Source organism: Zingiber officinale, chromosome 2B (assembly GCF_018446385.1).
Source record: "Zingiber officinale cultivar Zhangliang chromosome 2B, Zo_v1.1, whole genome shotgun sequence".
Classification (NCBI taxonomy): Eukaryota; Viridiplantae; Streptophyta; class Magnoliopsida; order Zingiberales; family Zingiberaceae; genus Zingiber; species Zingiber officinale.
The window spans coordinates 102,472,809-102,494,029 of NC_055989.1; the positions used below are offsets into that span (position 1 = coordinate 102,472,809).

Consider the following 21,221-nt stretch of genomic DNA (forward strand, 5'->3'; position numbering starts at 1 on the left):
AATACTCAAAATGATTATAGTTCATAGTTTAAAATCATCAATTCACAATTTATATATAATTGATCATGATTCAAGATTATTATATTAAAAATTTAAATTTATAAAAAATACTTATATTTATTTAACATATTCCCTTAAGATATAAGAGAATCGAAATTCACATAGTTCTTTTATTTTTTTTATCCTTTTATCTTATGAAATAATGTTGTTAACGCGCGAATCATTCGCTAGATTTTTTTTATTATTAATGGAGATGATGTCCAAATAATGAAATGAGAATTTAAAGAATAATAGATATTAAATCGTAGTCATTAAACAAACTGTGAAATAATCTCAGCCATAAAAAAATAATTATTTACTCTCTTATTTTTCTTTTTTATATAGTAAAAAATAATATAGTTTGTTATAAAATAATTAATTAATACATATAAATATCAATTTGTTGGTGTATAGTTTGTTAGGAATTTCTCTTTCACTCTCTTAATTGGGCAATCGTTGGCCCGATTACGGATTCGACAGACAAGGCTATCCTACCGAGTGACATTAAAATATATAATAGATCTAACAATTATATAAACAGGATAATTAAGAAATTTATCAAATTCCTTTATGAGAATCAGCAAGTCGATAGTCGAGATTTCTGTGTAAAAGTTATAACGTGCCTATAAAATGAGAGCATATCGGATTATAATCATAATTTGATCGTAATTAATTATGATTTTTCTTTGAGTTTACTGTCCTTATTAAATTATAGTTTGAGTCGAAACGGTCGGTTGAAAACTGCCCCCGACAAGTAGGATAGTAGTAGATGAATTCATTGTAAGTGTTGTTCTTGAAGTTCTGTTCATAGTATTAGTTGCGATCTCTCCCTAGATTCATTATCCCACCAGATTATAGTTTGGGTCGGAATGATCGGCTAGAAGCTGCCACCCACTCAACACCCAACAAGTAGGATAGTAGTAGATGAATTCATTGTAAGTGTCGTTCTTGAAGTTCTGTTCATAGTTACGTATAAAGACTTTCGGGTGCTTGGAAGGCCTTTCGAGCGGCTATCCGATTTGACTCAGCCATAGTTTATCCATCTTTGGGATTAGATTCCTTTTGGGCTCTTGGACTGCTAACGTGGTGTATTCTAGACGAAGTTCTATCCAACTTATTCATTTCTTGGTTTATGTGCCTAGACCGTTTGGGCGCTTGGAAACTTTTTGAGCACTTGGACCTTTCTGGACACTTAGATCTTCAGTCCCTTGGATCAGGTTCAAGTGCCTAGTCTAGGGCTTGGTTTGACTACATCTAATTTATATCTGTCTATTTCCTCAATCTTGCTTCCATCGGTAAGTTACAAGACAAGCATATAAATACAAACAAGAAACCTAGCCTAATCCTGTAAGTCTAGTTTATTCCTCAAAGACTTTCACCATCTAGGGTTCACTCCCCTAGAATTTTTTTTTTACGCCAAGTATCCGATCATTTTGACTTACTTGGAATTGCTAATCACTTGGCTAGACATCCTGTCACCTTAGTTAGACATCCTATCACCTTGACTTGCTTGGACTTGCAATCATTTGATAGATTTTCCACCTTTACTAGTTATCCAGTCAATCTTAATCTGCCAAGACTTGCAGTAACTTGGTAGAGTACTACTCACCCTAGTTAGACATCCTATCACCTTGACTTGCTTGAACTTGCAATCATTAATTTGGTAGATTTTCCACCCTTACTAGTTATCCAGTCAATCTTAACTTGAGTAGACTTTTCCTTGCATAATCTTTTGCTAAAACTTTCCCTTATCAAAAATTCAATTACCTTTTACTTGCATGGACTTTTTTTAGTCATCCAGTCAACCATTAATCTGATTAGATTTATCTTTGTTAGTCATCCAATGAATCTTTGACCTAACTAAACTTCTCTTTGCTAGTTATAACGATAAACTTTGACTTAATTAGACTTCTCACTTCGAAGCATGAGGTTCTGTAGGCCCGACTCAAGGCATAGGCCATTAAAGCCTATGCCTAGGGCCCCAATATTATTGGGGCCATTGATTAAATAATTAAGTAAAGACATTAAAAAAATTAAATTGAGTCATTAATATTAATTAATGATAGCATTCACATTAATAAATATCATGCTAACACATTAATGACATCTTATTAATTAATTCATTATTCCTATTACACATTAGCCAATATTTTATTTTATTTAATCTTATTTCCTCATAATTACACTGCGTTTGGTAGCCTGCAATCTACCTTGTAATGTAATCCAAATTACATTACAAAGTCGATTATTTTGTTTGGTTTGATTTAAAACTTGTAATGTAATGTAATCTGGATTACAAAAGCTAGTGAAGATTTGTAATCTGGATTACAAAGCAAATGCTATGTAATCCGATTACATTACGAGGTCATTGTTTCACCAAAGTTTAAATGCCGAATATACCCCTAGTCTGTTGTCGACCGCCGCCCGCCACCGGTCGCCGACCTTCGTCGTCGGCCGCCGCCGCCGGCCGCCGCCGGCCGCCGGCCGTTGCCGGCCGCCGCCGGCCGCCGCCGGCCGCCGGCCGTTGCCGGCCGCCGCCGGCCGCCGACAATCGACCGCCATCGCCGCTGCCAATTGTCGGTCGTCAATCGCCGGCCGCCGATCGCCGTCCGCCTCCGCCACCGTTGCCCGCTGGTCGTCACCCGCTTGCCGTCGCCCATCGCCGCCGATTGGCAAAGACGGTGGCCTGCTGCGGCGACCGACGGTGGCGGCGGCAGCTGGTTGCCGATGGCTGCAGCAAACTCCGGCAGAGGTGTGGCGACATCCGATAGAGGTCACAGGATATTTTTGTCATTTTATAATAATATGAATTACATTCCTTATAAAAAATAATGGATGCCAAATAAAAGAATGTAATCACCTTTGTAATCAAAGATTACATACATTACATTACCAAACGTAGTAATGTAATCAAGATTACATTACATTACATTATAAATTTGATTACATTACAAGTTAGATTACATTACACCAACCAAACGTAGCCTTAAGCTAATATTTTATTCTATTTAATTATATATCTTATAAAACTAATAAACTCATTCCTTCTTAATATCTCTAAAAAAACCTTAATTGTTCTTTCACCAATGCTTCATGCCTATTTCTTTTCTCCTCGTTAATTTTGTATGTTTATATTCTCTCGCTGGTGTCTTTTTTCTTTTCTCATCAAAAATTTTGTACATTTATGTTCTCTCGCCGGTGATACTTGCAAAGAACGCCCTTCTCCTCCCTCGTTGATAATATTTCTTTCTCATTTTTTATTTTTCTTCCTCGATAATAATATGAATCAGAGATTTTTTTATCCATACAACCCAAAGTAAAATTCTTCAAAAAAAAATTAAAAATTAAAAATAATAAAATTTTATTTACGTTCAATGTCTCAAAAAGATTAAATAATTTAACCGTATTAAAAAAATTATCTAAATATTAACAGAAAAATTAAATTTTATATTAAAATAATATTTTATTTAAAAAAATAAATCATTTTTTTAAACTAATCATTCTCAATCCCAAATTCAAATGAAAAAAACTTGAGAAATTAATTTTTTTAGGTCATCTCTTATTACAATTTTAAATTCTTCTTTAAATTCTCAATTCATAATTTTTTTAAATAAAAATCAGTACTTAACACACTTGGATAATTTTTTATAACCACTATCTGTTGCTACTAATAAAAACTTCTTCTATGAGTATTCACTAATTGTCAACTCATCAACTTTTTAAGTCAACGTTAATATTTATATTAAATTTTATTGACATATTTATTATCTAAGTATTCAGCTCTTGAATCAACTAATCTTAGAAGTGTAAGTTTTCCAACGGATCAGTGGCATCTCAATCGTATACTTTGTGAAAAACAGAAGATGGGTCAGAGGAGTCATGAAGCATCAATAAAATAAGGACTCCAACCGAAACCTTTTCTTTTCAATCATTTTGAATTCTTTTCTCTTTGTCCTCTTTATTCTTCTCCTAATTTATTTTGTTAGAAAATTTTTCCCCTTTATCTTTATCTTTCCATTTTTCTTTATTTCATTTTTCCTAATCCTATCATTCCCCTGTTTCTGCTTTGTTCTTAAGCTTCTGTATCAAGCGTTCGACGATCCAGCAATACAGCACTAGTATTAAAGAATACCAAAACAGTACTACACACTCCACTGTTTGCCCTCGTCCTTCGTCGTCGTCGTCGTCGTCGTCGTCGTCGTCGTCTTCTTCTTCGGCATCTCATCATGTTTCCCTTCCGCAGCGTCGTCGAGCTCCTCTGTCGCCTGATACGTCAGGTTAATATTTTTTCTTGTTTCAAAATATTTTACAAAATATAGATATTAATTATTTCATCCAGTACGTAAATTTAAACTTGTATATATAAATATAAATTATTTCGCATATATTAAAAGCATAAGGTTTTAATTAGCTCATAAATAAAATTATATTTCTGGATATTATAAAATGAAATGAATAATTTTTTTAATAACATTAACTAATGTTAGATTAGTCATGGCGTTGGACTTATAGTCTCTCTATTAAAAGAGAGGAGAGAGACACTAATATATACAAATCCTTAAAACCTTATCTATAAATCCTCAAAATTAATGGTTAATGATCTCATCTAGAAGTGGTGGAGTGTGGATTATCGGTGATGTAACGTCAAAGTTGACTTACTCAAAGAACTCCGAGAAATACCTAACTATGAAACTTCGATTATCTCCTATGAACATCCAACAATAAGAAGGTGAGAGGAGGGGGGATCATCAGTAAGTGGGCTAGGGAAGAGTCCCTGGCGCAACTACTCTAACGATCAAGTCAGAAGGGAGTCGTGACGCAAAAATGGAAAGAAATTAAGGTAAGTATGTGGATGTGCGAGTATGTGTATCTAAACCAATGGAGAATGACCTTTTTTTATAATGTCTCTTACAATCCTCACATTTAATGAAACATTATCCTATTATCAGACAACATGTCCCCTTACCATGCTTATATTGTATCCAGTAGTCACGCCACAAGTATGGGTAGGGTGTATTACGTATATTGTGTATCTATATACTGATGTGATTTTCTGACTTTCTGACAACCCATGTGCTAAATTAATGACGAAAATGAGCATTTGGGCCAAGAGATCATTTAGACTGTTAGTTATAAGATGAGCCTCTCAGAGAGCCCATTCCTTTATATTGTTGGTGTAATTTTCCTATATCAAGGTTGAGCAGGTTGACTAAGCTTGAGTTGACTCAAGCTTGAGTCTTGATGTTTGAGTTTTGATGTTTGACAATATATGAAGATTGCAGGTGTAATTATCCGTTATGGGAAGATTGGTCAATGGTTGACCAGTTTGATGTGAAGAAAAGTCAAGTAGGTCAAGGTTGAACAGATACTTGGCTGGAAAGTCCAAACTGGAGGTTAGGCAAGGGCAAGTCCAACGGGAAGATTGGCAAAAGATGAAAATTCAGGTAGGTTAGTATTGACCGGACACTTGGTTGGGAAGTCCTGGTAAGTGAAGCCAGGTAATTGGAAAAACTTAGTGAGTGAAGATAGGCAGAAAGAAAATCCTGGTAAGTGAAGCCAGGTGAAAATCCTAGTGAGTGAAGCTAGGCAGTGAGAAAATCCTGACGAGTGAAGCTAGGTGAAAGTCCTAGTGAGTGAAGCCATGTGAAAAACCCTAGTGAGTCAAGCTAGGAAGATGAAAGTCCTGATGAGTAAAGACAGACATGTGGAACTTCAGGTGAGTTAATGTTGACCAGACACCTGGTGATTAGAAGTTTCAAATAGGTCAAAGGATTGATCGGATACTTAACACAAGGAGAAAAGTCCAAGTGGGTTAAAGGATTGACCGGACACTTGGTGAAGAAGTCTCAATATGTCAAGGTTGACGAGATGTTAGGCAATGAGGAGTCCCAATAGGTCACGACACTGCAAGAAATAAGTAAAATAGCGACGAATTATTAGCGACGAAATAATATTTCCTAGCTAAATATTAATATTAACAGCGAAATTCAAATTCATCGCTAATGTGTTTTATTAGCGACGAATTTGTCAAATTCGTCGCTAATATCATTTAGCGATGAATTTGTCAAATTCGCCACTAACATGTATTAGGGTTTTAGAACCGAACCTGATATTTAGCATTAGCGACGAATTCATCAGATTCGTTGCTAACATTTAGCATTAGCGACGAAATTAGTCAGATTCGACCCTAGGGCAAAAAAAAAAATATATAAAAACCCTAGGGCTTTTCCTCGACGCCGCCACGCACAACCTCCTCCGCTTCTCCTCTCCGGCTCTCCCTCACCTCTCCTCTTCAAGTTAGAAGAGGCGAGCCTGCTCTCCACTTCATCACCACCATCCGGTCACCTCCTCTCCTCTTCGGATTAAAAGAGGGAAAACCGACAGCCACCTTTGGAGAGCTTCATTTCCACCACCGGCTCCACATCCACAGCCCCTTCTTCTCTTCGGGTTAGAAGGTAAGAGGAGCTTCTTCATCATCCGTCCATCCACCTCTTCGGGTAAGAAGAAGGAAGACCCGACAACTCACTCCATCCATCTCCGGCAGTCCACCTCTTTGGGTTAGAAGAGGAGGATTCGTCCTCCGTTCTGATCCGCATATGACAGCCCCTCTTCCGTCTCCTCTTTGGGTTAGAAGAGAAGTGGGCATCCACTTTATCTTCCGACAACCCCTCTTCTCTTCAGGTTAGAACAGAAGAGGCCCTCCTTCCGTGCTTTAATCAGCCCCTTCTGATGCTCCATTCGCAACTGTGTCTGTTCACTTCCGTAAGTTTGGGTGATGCCTTTATGTGTTGACTGTTGATTATTGATGTGTTGATGGTTGATTAATGTTGAGCTGATTGTTGAATTGTAATGACATTAATTTGCCATGTTTCAAATTGCATGCTGTAGGCTTGAATTGGTAGATGCATATTAGGGATGCATATTAGGTGTTCGATGAAATTTCCCAACCACTTTTGCTCCTACATTTGTTGCAATTATGCTAGTTTAATTTCATGCAATTCTTGTTTTGTTGATGTTTGTTCTTGTGATTAAGTTAGATGAAGTATGTTAGATTAGATTAGGTTTTTGTTGAATGCTTTAGGATTGTTATTCATTAGGTTTAGTTTAATACTTTCTTTGCTATTCATTAAATTTTTCTTTAATGATTAACTAGATTATATTGAGAAGAAAGCACACTTGGATTGGAGAGACTTCGATTCAGTTGAAGCAAATCATATCTTTTGATAATCATTGGGTTTGTGAAAGAGTTTGTAACTTGTTTTTTTGTTTATTTTTTTGACTTTTAGCTTTAAGTTCCCACTGATAGAAAATTCGTGGAAGAACCTAATCGATAATCCAAATGACTGGTGGACTACATATCAACGAAGGTATAACCATTAATTAATATGATATTTATTTTACTGCATCCTTTTTTACTCTTTTTTTCTTAATATGTAGCCAAACGAGAAACATCCTGATTTTGAGCACAAGGAGACTGACGAAACTTTGTGGCTTAGTACTTGGAGCACTCCTGAATGAGTTTTGTCGAAGTTGCCCCTAGCTGAGATAGTGTCATAAGCAAAAATGTTCTCTTTTAAGCTTTTGGTGCATATATTGATTCAAATGTTATAATTCTCCATCATAGTAAGTTCTTTGGATGTGAACTTGATGGTGTGATTTTTATTGGTTGTGTTACTTGTTGTTAGACTTGTGTGAGTTTTTTGTGAATGTTGTTAGAGTTGTGAATGTTTTGTGAACTTGATGATGTAGAAATATGAGTTATTTGTGAGTTTGTTTATGAATTAGTATATAGGATATGAATGAAAATAAATATTTTTAAAAAAATATATATATTTTTTTAAAAAATAAATAAGTATTTTTTTAAAATAAATAAGTATTTTTTAAAAAAATGTTAGCGACGATTTTGGAGAAAATCATCGCTAACAATGATTTTCTTTAAAACCGTCGCTAACCGTGCCCAACAAAATTTTTAAAAAGGTTTGCGACGATTTTTTACTAAATCGTCGCTAACTTGTTAGCGACGAAATATTAATAATCGTCGCTAAATATAGTTTACAACAAGCTTATTGCGACGATAATAGCGACGAATTATTTTCGCAGCAAATGATGGTTAGCGACGAGAAAATGGGTTTAGCGACGAAAAAAATTCGTAGCTAAATGTTGATTTTCTTGTAGTGGGTTGACCGGATGCTGGGAAAGGGAACCCTAGACTTGGATGAAAGAAGTTAGGGCTGGTAATCGATTAGTGTAATCGACTATCAAGTCCTTAATCGATTAGGGTGATCGATTAAGGAGTTTAACGCGAGTGCACAGAAAGGTTAGTAATCGATTAGGGCAATCAATTACGAATACTTAATCGATTACGACAATCAATTACGCTTGGATTTTGTGAATATATAGAGAGATTGGTAAGTGATTAAGCAGGGAAGCTTAATCACTTACGGACTATTCTCGCGCGAACAAAAGACTTCCTAATCGATTAGGAAGGCTTAATCGAATATGCTTGAAAAACTAGCCGTTATTAGCCCGATAAAAGGCTTTGGCGTGCACGGTTCTCATTAGCTCTCGACAGCTTCTCTTCCACTCTTCACCAAGCTCACAGCTAGTTCTTGAAGCTTCTTGGAGACAAGTGTCGCTACACTTCCAAGGTCAAGAGACATTCTCAAACAAGAAGAGAGCAAGCTAGGGTTTCATTGATTGTAATCTTGTAAGATTCTATTTTGTATTAGCTTGTGTTTTCCTATTCTTATATTTCTTTGTTGTGAGCTTGTACAAGGCTTTTTCGCCTTCGGATTGTTTCCGAGTGGTGTTATTATCGTGGATGTGTAAGAGAGAGTCGGATCCTTGGATTAATCACCTCATTTGAGGTGAATACCAAGTAAATCTTTAGCATTAACATTGGAGAAGTTTGCTTCGAGTATTCCGCTGCAAAAGTTCATCATCGACACAAACTAGCTACCTTTCCCCCCACTGTTGGAGTGTATACTAAAAGCCTAGCTTTTGTAAATATTTATTTTTGAAATAAAAGAATCACATTGGTCAATATCTGTATTTATTTGTTAAATGTAATTGTTCAATTAATTTATATTGTAGATAACATGGAGTGTGGTGTCACACTCAGAAGATCATGTTATTGGTTCTTTATAAATTATAAACAGTTGCTCACAACTAAGAAAGAAAGGAACAAACCATCAGAATAGTTGTAGTGTAATTAAGTATTAGTTTATCTTGACTAATAAATTACACTGATACAATCTAAGTGTATTGAGTATGACCATTTAGGTAAGTTCTTTTTTGTACTGACTTAGTAAAAGAACTAGACCTTAGTTATTATGAAAGTGTGTGCTCTTAATCTTAATATAATAACAAGCATATATATTTAATATTTATTTCTTTGACTTATCAAAGGGTGAGGTTTAGCTCGATAAATCAATATGCCCGATAAGTTGGGAAATAATATTACTTATAGTGTGTGTTGTTGATTATAGAAGGAATCTGTGTCCTAATCGTTTAGGTTGAGAATGTCCCCAAGAGGAGCTCATAAGGATTGTCATGTTAAACCCTGCAGGTGGACTTAGTCCGACATGACAATGAACTTGAGTGGTACTACTCTTGGAGCTAGATATTAATTAAGTGAGTTGTCAGTAACTTATTTAATTAGTGGACATTCGTAATCTTAAACATAGGGAGACTAACACACTCATGATAAGAAAGAGCCCATAATGTAATTTGGGATTGGTGTGGTAGTGCGATAATAACTCTCTAGTGGAATGAGTTATTATCGATGAACTTGAGTTGTGTGTTCGGGGCGAGCACGGGATACTCAAGCTCATCGGAAGGCCAAAACCAATTTCTCCTCTAGGTCCCTGTCGTAGCCTCATTATAGCCTCAAGTCCATCCAAATGTAAGTCTCTTCTTGGTGTTCAAGAAGGGGGCCGGTCCAATGCTTGGTGACCAAGCAAGGGTCGGCCACATCCTCTTCTATAGGGGCCGGCCCTTTGCTTGGTGACCAAGCATGAAGGGGCCGGCCACAATATTCAAACAAGGAGGGTTGTTTTTGAATTTTTAAAATCTTCTCTTTGTAGAAAACTATAAGTTTTAAAAGAGAGATTTTAATTTTAAAAACTTTCCTTATTTGATTTAGGCCACATATTTTAATAGAGAGTTTTAAAAGTTTTAAAACTTTTCTTTTTTAACCATCCTCATGGTTTAAGGAAAAAAGGAAGATAAGTTTTAAAATTAAAATTTTCTATGATCATGTTAAAAAAGGAAATTTTATAAGAGAAGTTATAAATTTTAAAACATGGTTTTAATTTTTACAACTTTCCTTTTTTAACTCCTACTTTAGGAAAGAGAGCTTGTAAATTTTATAAGAAGATTTCTTCTTGTAAAATTTTTAAAAAATATATTTCCTTATTCCTCTTGATGAGGTGGTCGGCCACCTTGCTTGGTGCCCAAGCAAGTGGCCGACCATAATAAAATAAATAAAATCATCACAAAATTAAAATTGGTGATTGATTCAATCAAGAGGAAAGTAAAGGAAAAATAAAAAGGGAAAAGGAAAAACTAGAGGATGATTTTAATTTTTGTAAAAAGTTTTTCCTTATTTGCCTTGGGCAAGTAATATAAAAGAAGGGGTGAGGGGGGCTTCATGTGACAACTCTTATTCTTTTGCTTGGAGATCTCTTGGTGGTCAGCCCCTCTTTCTTCTCTCTTTCCCTTTGCTCTCTTCTCCTTGGTAGTGGTGGTGGCCGGATTTTAGAAGAAGAGGAAGAAGCTTTTGGGTGGTGTTCATCTTGGAGGCTCGTCGCCCACACGACGTCCAAGGCGAGGCGAGGAATACGGCAGAAGATCTCAAGGTCATTAGCTTACAAAGAGAAGGTATACCTAGTAGTTTTCTTCCGCATCATACTAGTTATTTTCTTTGTAAGAATTCTAAATACAAGAGGCAATTAGATCTAGTTTATCGAATTTATTTTTCGAGTTTGTGTTTTCTTCTTTTTCGAATTTGTGATTCGATTGTTCTTTTTGGTTAACCTAGAGTTATTTAAGGAAATTAAATATTAGCTTTCCTTAAAAGGCTTTGACTAGGCGGTGGTGGTTGCTCCCATATCCAAGAAGGCCATGTGCCTCGCCATGCAGTCCTGGAAGCCAATTTTGGAAATTAATATTTAATGGAATTAATAACATAGGTGGATTTGAATCAATAGTGTTAAGTTCCGCTTGCGATTCAAATCTAAACCATTAAGAATAGATAAGTTAAATTTGGAATCAATGATATTAAGTTCCGTCTGCGATTCCTAATTTAACTTCTAAAGAACACAATAGGTTATTTAAAGAAAGGTTCGACACTTGTACAAAAAAATTTTGTACAGTGGAATCGGTATGTTTCCCTAGGACTAACCAACACTCTCCTCCTCTAACTCTAAAGTATCCCAACATATGTGACCTAAATGAGTTGTGGTGACATCTTAAAGGGAGTAGAGATTTTATAGGTGGTTTAGTAAGTTAATGCCAACTCTTTTACGGTTTGTCTCATCAATTTGATTTTATCGGGGAAGGAGGGGGGCAAAGCCTTGAGCGATTCTTGTCCGAGCTGGGAGTAAGGCATATAGAGAGTTTGTCTGATCGACAGGGTGCTAATCGAGAAAGAGCGGGGAGCAAAACCCCGAGTGGGTCTAGTCTGAGCCGGGAGCGAGGCCCATAGAGAGCTTGCCCAATCGATAGTGAACCAATTGGGAAAGAGTGGGGAGCAGAGCCCCGAGTGAGTCCAATCCAATCCGAGAGTGAGGCCCATAAAGAGTATGCCCGATCGACAAGGATCCGATCAGGAAAGAGCATGGGGAGTAGAGACACCGAGCAAGTCTGATCTGAGCCGGGAGTGAGGCTTATAGAGAGTCTGTCTGATTGACAGGGAGCCTATCTGGAAAGAGCGTGAGGAGCATATTAGAATGTATACTAAAAGCCTAGCCTTTTGTAAACATTTTATTTTGAAATAAAGAATCACATTGGTCAAATGCCTACATTTATATGTTAAGTGTAGTTGTTCAATTAATTTATATTGTAGATAACATTGTGTGTGGTGTCACACACAGAAGATCATGTTATCAATTTCTTATAAATTATAAACAGTGGCTCATGACTAAGATGGAAAGGAACAAACCATTGGAGTAGTCGTAGTGTAATTTGATATTAGTTTATCTTAACTATAAAATTACACTAGTACACTCTGAGTGTATTGAGCTGGACCATTTAAGGTAAGTTTTTTTTATACTGAATGAATAAAAGAACAAGACCTTTGTTATTATGGAAGTGTGTGCTCTTAATCCTGATATAATAACAAACACATATATCTAGTATTTATTTCTTTGACTTATCAATAGGTGAGATTTAGTTCGATAAATCAAAAGGCCCAATAAGTTGAGAAATGATATTATTTATAGTGTGTGTTGTTGATTATAGAAGGAAATTGTGTCCTAGTAATCTAGGTTGATAATGTCCCCAAGAGGAGCTCATAAGGATTGTCATGTAAATCATACAGGTGGACTTAGTCTGACATGACGATAAGGTTGAGTGGTACTTCTCTTGGAGCTAGATACTAATTAAGTGAGTTGTCAGTAACTCATTTAATTAGTGGGCATTCTGTATCTTAAACACAAGGAGACTAACACACACATGATAAGAAGGAGCCCAAAATATAATTTGGGATTGGTGCGGTAGTTCAATAATAATTCTTTAGTGGTATGAATTATTATTGATAAAATTAAGTTGGGTGCTCGGGGCGAACACGGGAAGCTTAATTTCATCGGGAGACCAAAATCAATTCCTCCTCTCGGTTCCTATTGTAGCCTCTTATTTATAAAGTATTATACCCACCCATACCCATCTTCTTACCCATCCTTATGTGGCCGTCCAAGCCAAGCTTGGAGCCCAAGCAAGGGCCGGCCAAGACATGGCTTGGATGGGATGAAGTGTGGTCGACCCTAGCTTGAGTCCAAGCTTAGGTGGTCGGCCACAATAAAATTAAAAGGATTTTATTTTTAAAAATTTTTCTTATGTGAATTCCATAGTTTTAAAAGAGAGTTTAAAATTTAAATCTTTCCTTTTATAGCTTTCTACAAAAGATTAAGTGAAAGGTTTAAAATCTTTCCTTATTTGTAGTTGAAAGGAAGATTTTAATTTTTGATAAAACTTTCCTTTTTAACCATCCTCATGATTTAAAACAGAGTTTTAAAATTAAATCTTTCTTTTTATAGTTTCTACAAAAGATTAAGAAAAGATTTGATATCTTTCCTTATTTGTAGATTGAGAGGAAGATTTTAATTTTAAAGATAACTTTCCTTTTTGGAAATTATCCACATGTTTTAATAGAGATATTTTAATTTATAAAAGTTTCCTTTTATAACCAACCATGAAGGAAATTTTTTAAAAGAGAAATTTTTATTTTAAAAAATTCCGGAAACAAATTAGGAAGTTTTAATTTTTGTTTAAAACTTTCCTTGGATGGATGATCATGAGGTGGCCGGCCATATAGAAACAAGAAAGGAAATATTAATTAAATTTTCCTTTCATTGGCTAAGAGAATAAGGAAGTTTTTATAAAACTTTCCTTATTTGCCAAGACCAAGGAATATAAAAGAGAGGGTAGAGGTGCCTTACCTCATAACTTGTGTTCTAGTATTCCTCTCTTCTATTTCTTGGTTGGTGGTCGACCCTTCTCATCCTCTTCCTCTCCTCCTTTTCTTCTTCATTGGTGGTCGGCGGCATCAACTCTCAAGGAGCTTGTTGGTGGTCGGATTTTGCTTGGAGAAGGAGAGAAAGGAGGTTTTGTTTCTAGCATCCCTTGGAGCTTGGTGGTGTGGCCGAACCTCATCTATTCTTGGAATACTTGTGGTGGCCGAAACTCACAAGAAGAAGAAGGAAGCTTGGGTGGTTCTCGTCTCGGTAGATCGTCGCCCACACGACGTCCGAGATAAGAAGAGGAATACGGTAGAAGATCAAGAGGTTGTTGTTTACAAAGAAAGGTATAACTAGTAATTTCTATTCCGCATCATACACTCTAGTACTTAAGCCTAGAGGTCTAGAGTTCGAATCCTGGGGAAGGCAAAACTCCACTGGCCAGGGGTGGAAAGACCTAGTGAGTAACGGCATGGCCGAAGGTCGACGGTTGATGACACGAGAAGTCACCAAATGGACCGCCAAATGGGCCGAAGGGCCGGGTCGATACACTCAAAGCGCCTTCCGTCATTTGGAAGGTGCCTCGGGTATTGTTCACCTGCGCCTTTTTGTGTTCCTTTTGCCCTGCAAAAAGTGTTAGTCCTGTTAGAGTGTATACTAAAAGCCTAGCTTTTTTAAATATTTTATTTTGAAATAAAGAATCACATTGGTCAAATGTCTACATTTATATGTTAAGTGTAGTTGTTCAATTAATTTATATTGTAAATAACATGGTGTGTGGTGTCACACACAGAAGATCATGTTACCAATTCCTTATAAATTATAAACAGTAGCTCACGACTAAGATGGAAAGGAACAAACCATTAGAGTAGTCGTAGTGTAATTTGATATTAGTTTATCTTAACTATAAAATTACACTAGTACACTCTGAGTGTATTGAGCTGGACCATTTAAGGTAAATTTTTTTTATACTGAATGAATAAAAGAACAAGACCTTTATTATTATGAAAGTGTGTGCTCTTAATCCTGATATAATAACAAACACATATATCTAGTATTTATTTCTTTGACTTATCAATAGGTGAGATTTAGTTCGATAAATCAAAAGGCCCAATAAGTTGGGAAATGATATTATTTATAATGTGTGTTGTTGATTATAGAAGGAAACTGTGTCCTAGTAATCTAGGTTGATGATGTCCCCAAGAGGAGCTCATAAGGATTGTCATGTAAACCTTGCAGGTGGACTTAGTTCGACATGACGATAAGGTTGAGTGGTACTTCTCTTGGAGCTAGATACTAATTAAGTGAGTTGTCAGTAACTCATTTAATTAGTGGACATTCTGTATCTTAAACACAGGGAGACTAACACACATGATAAGAAGGAGCCCAAAATATAATTTGGGATTGGTGCGGTAGTTCAATAATAATTCTTTAGTGGTATGAATTATTATTGATGAAATTAAGTTGGGTGTTCGGGGCGAACACGGGAAGCTTAATTTCATCGGGAGACCAAAACCAATTCCTCCTCTTGGTCCCTATCGTAGCCTCTTATTTATAAAGTGTTATACCCACATATACCCACCTTCCTACCCAACCTTAGGTGGCCGGCCAAGCAAGCTTGGAGTCCAAGCTTGGGCCGGCCAAGCCAAAGGTTGAGCCAAGTAAATGTGGCCGACCATAGCTTGGAGTCCAAGCTTGGTGTGGCCGGCCATATAAAATAAAAGGATTTTATTTTTTAAAATCTTTCCTAATTTGGAAGCCATGGTTTTAAAAGAGAGTTTAAAGTTTAAATCTGTCATTTTATAGTTTTCTACAAAAGATTATGTGAAAGGTTTGATATATTTCCTTATTTGTAGTTAAAAGGAAGATTTTAATTTTTGATAAAACTTTCCTTTTTTGTAACCATTTTCATGATTTAAAAGAGAGTTTTAGAATTAAATCTTTCCTATTATAGTTTCTACAAAAGATTAAGAAAAGATTTGATATCTTTCCTTATTTGTAAATTGAGAGGAAGATTTTAATTTTAAAGAAAATTTTCCTTTTTGGAAATCATCCACATGTTTTAATAGAGAGATTTTAATTTATAAAATTTCCTTTTATAATCAACAGAAAAATTATTAGAGAAATTTTTATTTTAAAAATTTTCGGAAACAAATAAGAAAGTTTTAATTTTGTGTTTAAAACTTGCCCTATTTGGAGCACATGAGGTGGCAGACCATGTAGAGGGTTAAAAGGAATTTTTAATTAAATTTTCCTTGTTAACCAATAGCAAGGAGAATAAGGGAATTTTAATCTTACTATTTTATTAAAAATCTTCCCCCTTTACTAACTAACTTTGGTGAAGCCTAAAATGAATTTACTTTAATATCCTTTTTTCTATTCACACTAAAAATAATTCCAAAATTTATTAGTAATTTCATAAATGAAACAATCAGTGATCTAGAGTTCGAGACTCGGCTGTGGCATATTATTATGATGTTAAAAAATATACTTTTCTTAGTTTTTTTTACTAAGATAAGTATAATATTAAATTAAATTATTTTTTTACATAGGGAAACCTGTTATATTAGTTTGTTGCTAGGATTCTCTAGCGTCACCCTTGCATTATTGCATTATTGGATGGTCTGACGAATCTTACCCAAATAATTAATTCTTGGTTCGATGATACTCGAAAATCCAAATAATTCGGATTTTCAAAGATCCAAATAATTTAGATTTTCAAAAGGCAGGTACTTTACCCTAATGATTCTACTTTAGTATTTTAATACTAAAATACTTTAATTAATATAATTTTATTATAAAGGGTGGTTTCAATGTATTTTGGTTCTTGACACCCTCCAACACGTCTGACCCAGTCTAACGACGAAAATCGTCGTCAGCTACGCACATCACGTCAAAGAGAAAGAAGAGAGACAATGACACAAGAACAACGACAAGCATATCTTTCCCAGTGTCGGGCAAATTATCATGGGCAAAGACGTGACATTGCCCATCAAACATTTGCAAATTTGAATTTGCCTATAAATACACCTGGTAAGATATGTGCTAATATTAATCACATAACCTATACTTGATTACAAAGCATACTACGGTGCCTGATGAAGATGGTAAGTTCTTCTTTCATTGTTTTATGTTAGGGATTATAATTTTAGATCAAATATACATTGGTTTTTTATAATTATATATATACTCCCTGATTCCTTTGCTATTGAAATATAATTATTTTATTTTAACTTTTGTTGTAATGCTAGGCACCTATCCAGTTGATTTAGAACCAATACCTAATGCCAATTCATCTTCAAACCTTCAACATGATAGTCCAAGAACAAATCAACAACTGATGAATGGTTGCGTCATACATGACTTGCAAAATATATGTTACATCCACGGCGATACCACAACTTGGCTAGGAGTTTTAATATAAACCATCTTTATGCACGATGGCAATAGCCACATCCGACGATTTGCCCACACTGTCAAGCTCTATTGTTCAGTGGTGAAACATCACAATTGTGTTGTAGACATGGACGCATACAATTGGAACCAATACCTGCCCCAGTTGAGCTTCAGTCATTGTTCACTATGGAAAATGAAGAAGGGAGACACTTTAGACAATATGTAAGGGCATATAATCATGTGTTTGCTTTCACATCTATGGGTGTTCATATAGATGAAACTTTGGCATCCGGTGTGATCCCGTCCAGAAGCTGAGTCGGATGAAGGCGAGCCTCGATGTACTGGAGGTTAACGGAAAGTCGCAGCGGAGTCCGATCGATCTGGCACTCTCAGGAAGGGTTCCCACGGGCGTATGACGAGGGATGATGATCAGGATGACGACGCGAGGACTCTGCGCACACTCAGACGATCCCACGAGTCATTAGAGACCAGAAACTAGGGGAAAAGTCCACGGGTCAGGCCCTCCGACGCTCAAGTCAGGTACTTTTTCCCCAGAAACACAGATAAATGACGAAAAGTAAAGATGAGTGAAAAGTGACAAGTCAGCGCACCTCCATAAGGGACAAAGCATCCCTTTTTATACTGCACCGGATGCTTCTGGAGCTTGACAAGTGTCTGGGAATGTCAGATGTCAGGCTTTGTCTGACGGTGGGTGACACATGGCGTCTTCTTATAGGTCTAGGAAGGAATCAAAGTGCTGTAAGTACCCGACCATTAGCATATTCTCTGACAGGCAGTGATTATTCTCTGACATGCGGTTACGATTCCCTGGATTTCTTATTATAATTAAATTTCCTTATATGCCAAGATCAAGGAATATAAAAGAGGGGGTAGAGGTGCCTCACCTAAAGATATATGATCTATTATTCCTCTCTTTTCTTCCTTGGGGTGGCCGACCCTAATCATCTCTTCCTCTCTTCTTCTAGTGGCCGAACCTATCATCATCTTGGAGCTTGTTTTGGTGGCCGGATTTGCTTGGTGAAGAAGGAGAGAAAGAAGGCTTTGTTTCCTAGTTTTCCTTGGAGCTTGGTTGATGGCCGAGACTTGCTATCTTTTGGAGAAGGTTGCTTGGCCGAAACTTGGAAGAAGGAAGAAGGAAGAAGGAGGCTTGGTGGTTCTCATCTCGGTAGATCATTACCCACACAACGTCCGATATAAGAAGAGGAATACGATAGAAGATCAAGAGGTTGTTGCTTACAAAGAAAGGTATAACTAGTAATTCTATTCCGCATCATACTAGTTTTCTTTGTATAGATTTTGAAATACCAAACACAAGAGGCATATGATTCTAGGTTTCAAATTTGTGTTCTTTTTTTTTCTTTTTCGATCTTGTAATTCGATTATTCTTATTGGTTAAACCTAGAGTTACTATAAGGAGATTGAATATTGAATTTCTTTAAAAAGCTTTGTCAAGGAAGTGGTGGATGATCCCATAACCAAGAAGGCCTAGTGCCTCTCTATGTTTAACCTGAAAGCCAATTTTAGAAATAAATATTTAATCAACTTTGTAACATGGGTGGACTTGGATTAATAATGTTAAGCATTGTTTGCCCAGCTGCCTCCGATGTGGTCGAGCCAAACTCGAAGAATTCGCAGGATCTCTCGATTGGCAACTTCAGCTTGCCCGTTGCTTTGGGGATATGCTACGGAAGTGAAGGCCTGCTGAATCCCATACCCCTCGCACTATTCTCGGAGATGTCGTCCGGCGAACTATCTTCCATTGTCAGAGACGAGCCGACGCGGGATTCTGAACCGACATATGATGTGTTGCTAGATGAATTTCTTAACCATATGCTCGGTTATTCTCGCGAGCAGCTCGGCCTCGACCCATTTGGAGAAGTAGTCTACTGCGACGAGCAGGAATTTTCGTTGGCCGGTCGCCATGGGGAAGGGCCCTACTATATCCATGCTCCACTGGTCGAACGGGCAAGATACTACGGCCGCCTTCATCTCCTCCGCGGGTCGGTGTGAGAGGCTGTGGTACTTCTGGTAGGACAAGAAGGTGGACACTATCCGAGCGACATCTGCTTGGAGGGTTGGCCAAAAATACCCGGCCAACAGTATCTTTTTGGCCAATGACCGACCGCCTTGGTATCCTCCGCAAGTTCCTTGATGCACTTCCCGTAGAATGTAGTCGATGTCTTCTGGCTCGACGCATTTGAGCAGGGTTCGGGAGAAAACTTTCTTGTATAGTTGATTCCCAATTAGCGTGAATCTTCCTGCCCTTCTTCTCAACAAGAGGGCTTCCTCCCGATCGAATGGTGTAATTCCTGATCGCAGGAGCTCTATCAGAAGTGTCCTCTAATTATTTGGGAAGGTGAGTCCTTTCATTCGATCGATGTGTGCCACCAGAGATACCTGCCCAATCGGTTGCGATATAACAATTGGCGATATGGAGCTGGCTAGCTTAGCCAGCTCATCCGCCACCTGATTTTTTGCTCGGGGTATCTTCTGAACAACCACCTCCCGAAAGTTTGCCTTTAGCTTTTCAAAGGCCTCGGCGTAGAGCTTAAGTCGAGTGTTGCTTATCTCGAATGCCCCCATGAGTTGTTGAGCGGCTAATTGGGAATCTGAGTGAATCATGACCTTGATCGCTCCGACATACCGAGCGGCCTGCATACCTGCTATGTGTGCCTCGTACTCGACCTCATTGTTGATTGCACGATATTCTAGTCGAACGGACAGATGCATCCGCTCTTCCTAGGGGGAGATCGGTAGAACACCGACTCCGCTTCCTTGCCGAGTGGACGATCCGCCCACATATATCCTCCAAGTGGCTTCTGGCTCGAGATTCTATACTTCCATGACAAAGTCCGCCAAGGATTGTGCCTTGATGGTCGTTTGGGGCTGATATTATATGTCGAATTCACTAAGCTCTATTATCCATTTGATCAGCCGCTCGGACGCCTCTGGATTGAGGAGAACTCTTCCCAAAGGGTTGTTGGTCATTACCATGATTGTGTGTGCAAGGAAATATGGGCGAAGCCTCTGAGCGGCGAGCACTAAAGCAAAGGCAAGCTTTTCGAGACCAGTGTAGCGAGATTCAGAATCTTTTAAAATATGGCTCAGGAAATACATTGATTGTTCTTCGCCGTTCGGCCGCACCAACGTCGAGCCGACAGCGTGCTCGGTCGAGGACAAATAAATGTGAAGCGGCTCGCCGGCAGTCGGCTTAGCCAATACAGGCAGAGAATTCAGATATGCTTTTAGTTCTTCAAACGCCCTGTCGCACTCTTCATCCCATTGGAACTTGGTAGCTCGGTGCAATATCTTGAAGAAAGGAAGGCTCCGGTCAGCAGACTTGGAGATGAATCGAGATAAGCCAGTTATCCGACCGGTGAGGCGCTAAGTTTCCTTCAAATTCCTTGGTAACGGCATATCTTGCAGTGCCCTCACCTTACTAGGGTTCGCCTCGATGCCCCACTCGATGACGATATAGCCGAGGAATTTTCCACCCTTTGCGCCAAACAGACATTTGCTCGGGTTCAGCTTAATTCCATATGCGCGGAGCGTCTGGCAGGTTCCCTCTATGTCTGCACAGAGGTCGGCAGCTCGGAGGGACTTGATGAGTATATTGTTGGATCGTGAAACGTCGATAGAGGGGGGTGAATATCGATTCGAAAAGATCGCGTTAATAAGAGTTAAGCGCAGCGGAATAATAAAAAACTTAGGCAAACTGAACAAGGTGTTTTTTACTTCGTTCGGAGCCTGTGACGACTCCTACTCGAAGGCCCGTACTCCTTGAGTACTTTCGTTGGGCAATTCACTAGCAATTCGAAATACTATTACAAATTAAGGTACAGAAATGCTAATGGAAATAAAGTGATACCGACAAGAAAGTTAACCAAAGAAGAAGGAGCACTTTGTCGGAGCTTTGTTAGCGTCGCAGGAGCGTAGAGCAACAAAGCAAGCAGTCGAAGAGTTCTCAGTCGTTATTGAAGCTCCACCCCTGGGGCTTCTTTTATATGCTGCTCCGGGCGCCTGGATCCCTTCCGAGCGCCCTGGTGCGACGTGGCAGGTCTAATCAGCGAACTCCATGTAGCGACGACT

The 21,221-nt window shown here is 37.8% G+C and overlaps 1 long non-coding RNA gene across 1 annotated transcript; it reads left to right on the top strand.

Moving 5' to 3' along the window:
• Positions 1–6,298: 6,298 nt before the first annotated feature.
• On the top strand, positions 6,299–7,784 carry LOC122049347. Its single transcript, XR_006130932.1, has 3 exons — positions 6,299–6,801; positions 7,326–7,406; positions 7,477–7,784. It is a non-coding gene; the product is annotated as an uncharacterized LOC122049347 (long non-coding RNA).
• Positions 7,785–21,221: the final 13,437 nt, after the last annotated feature.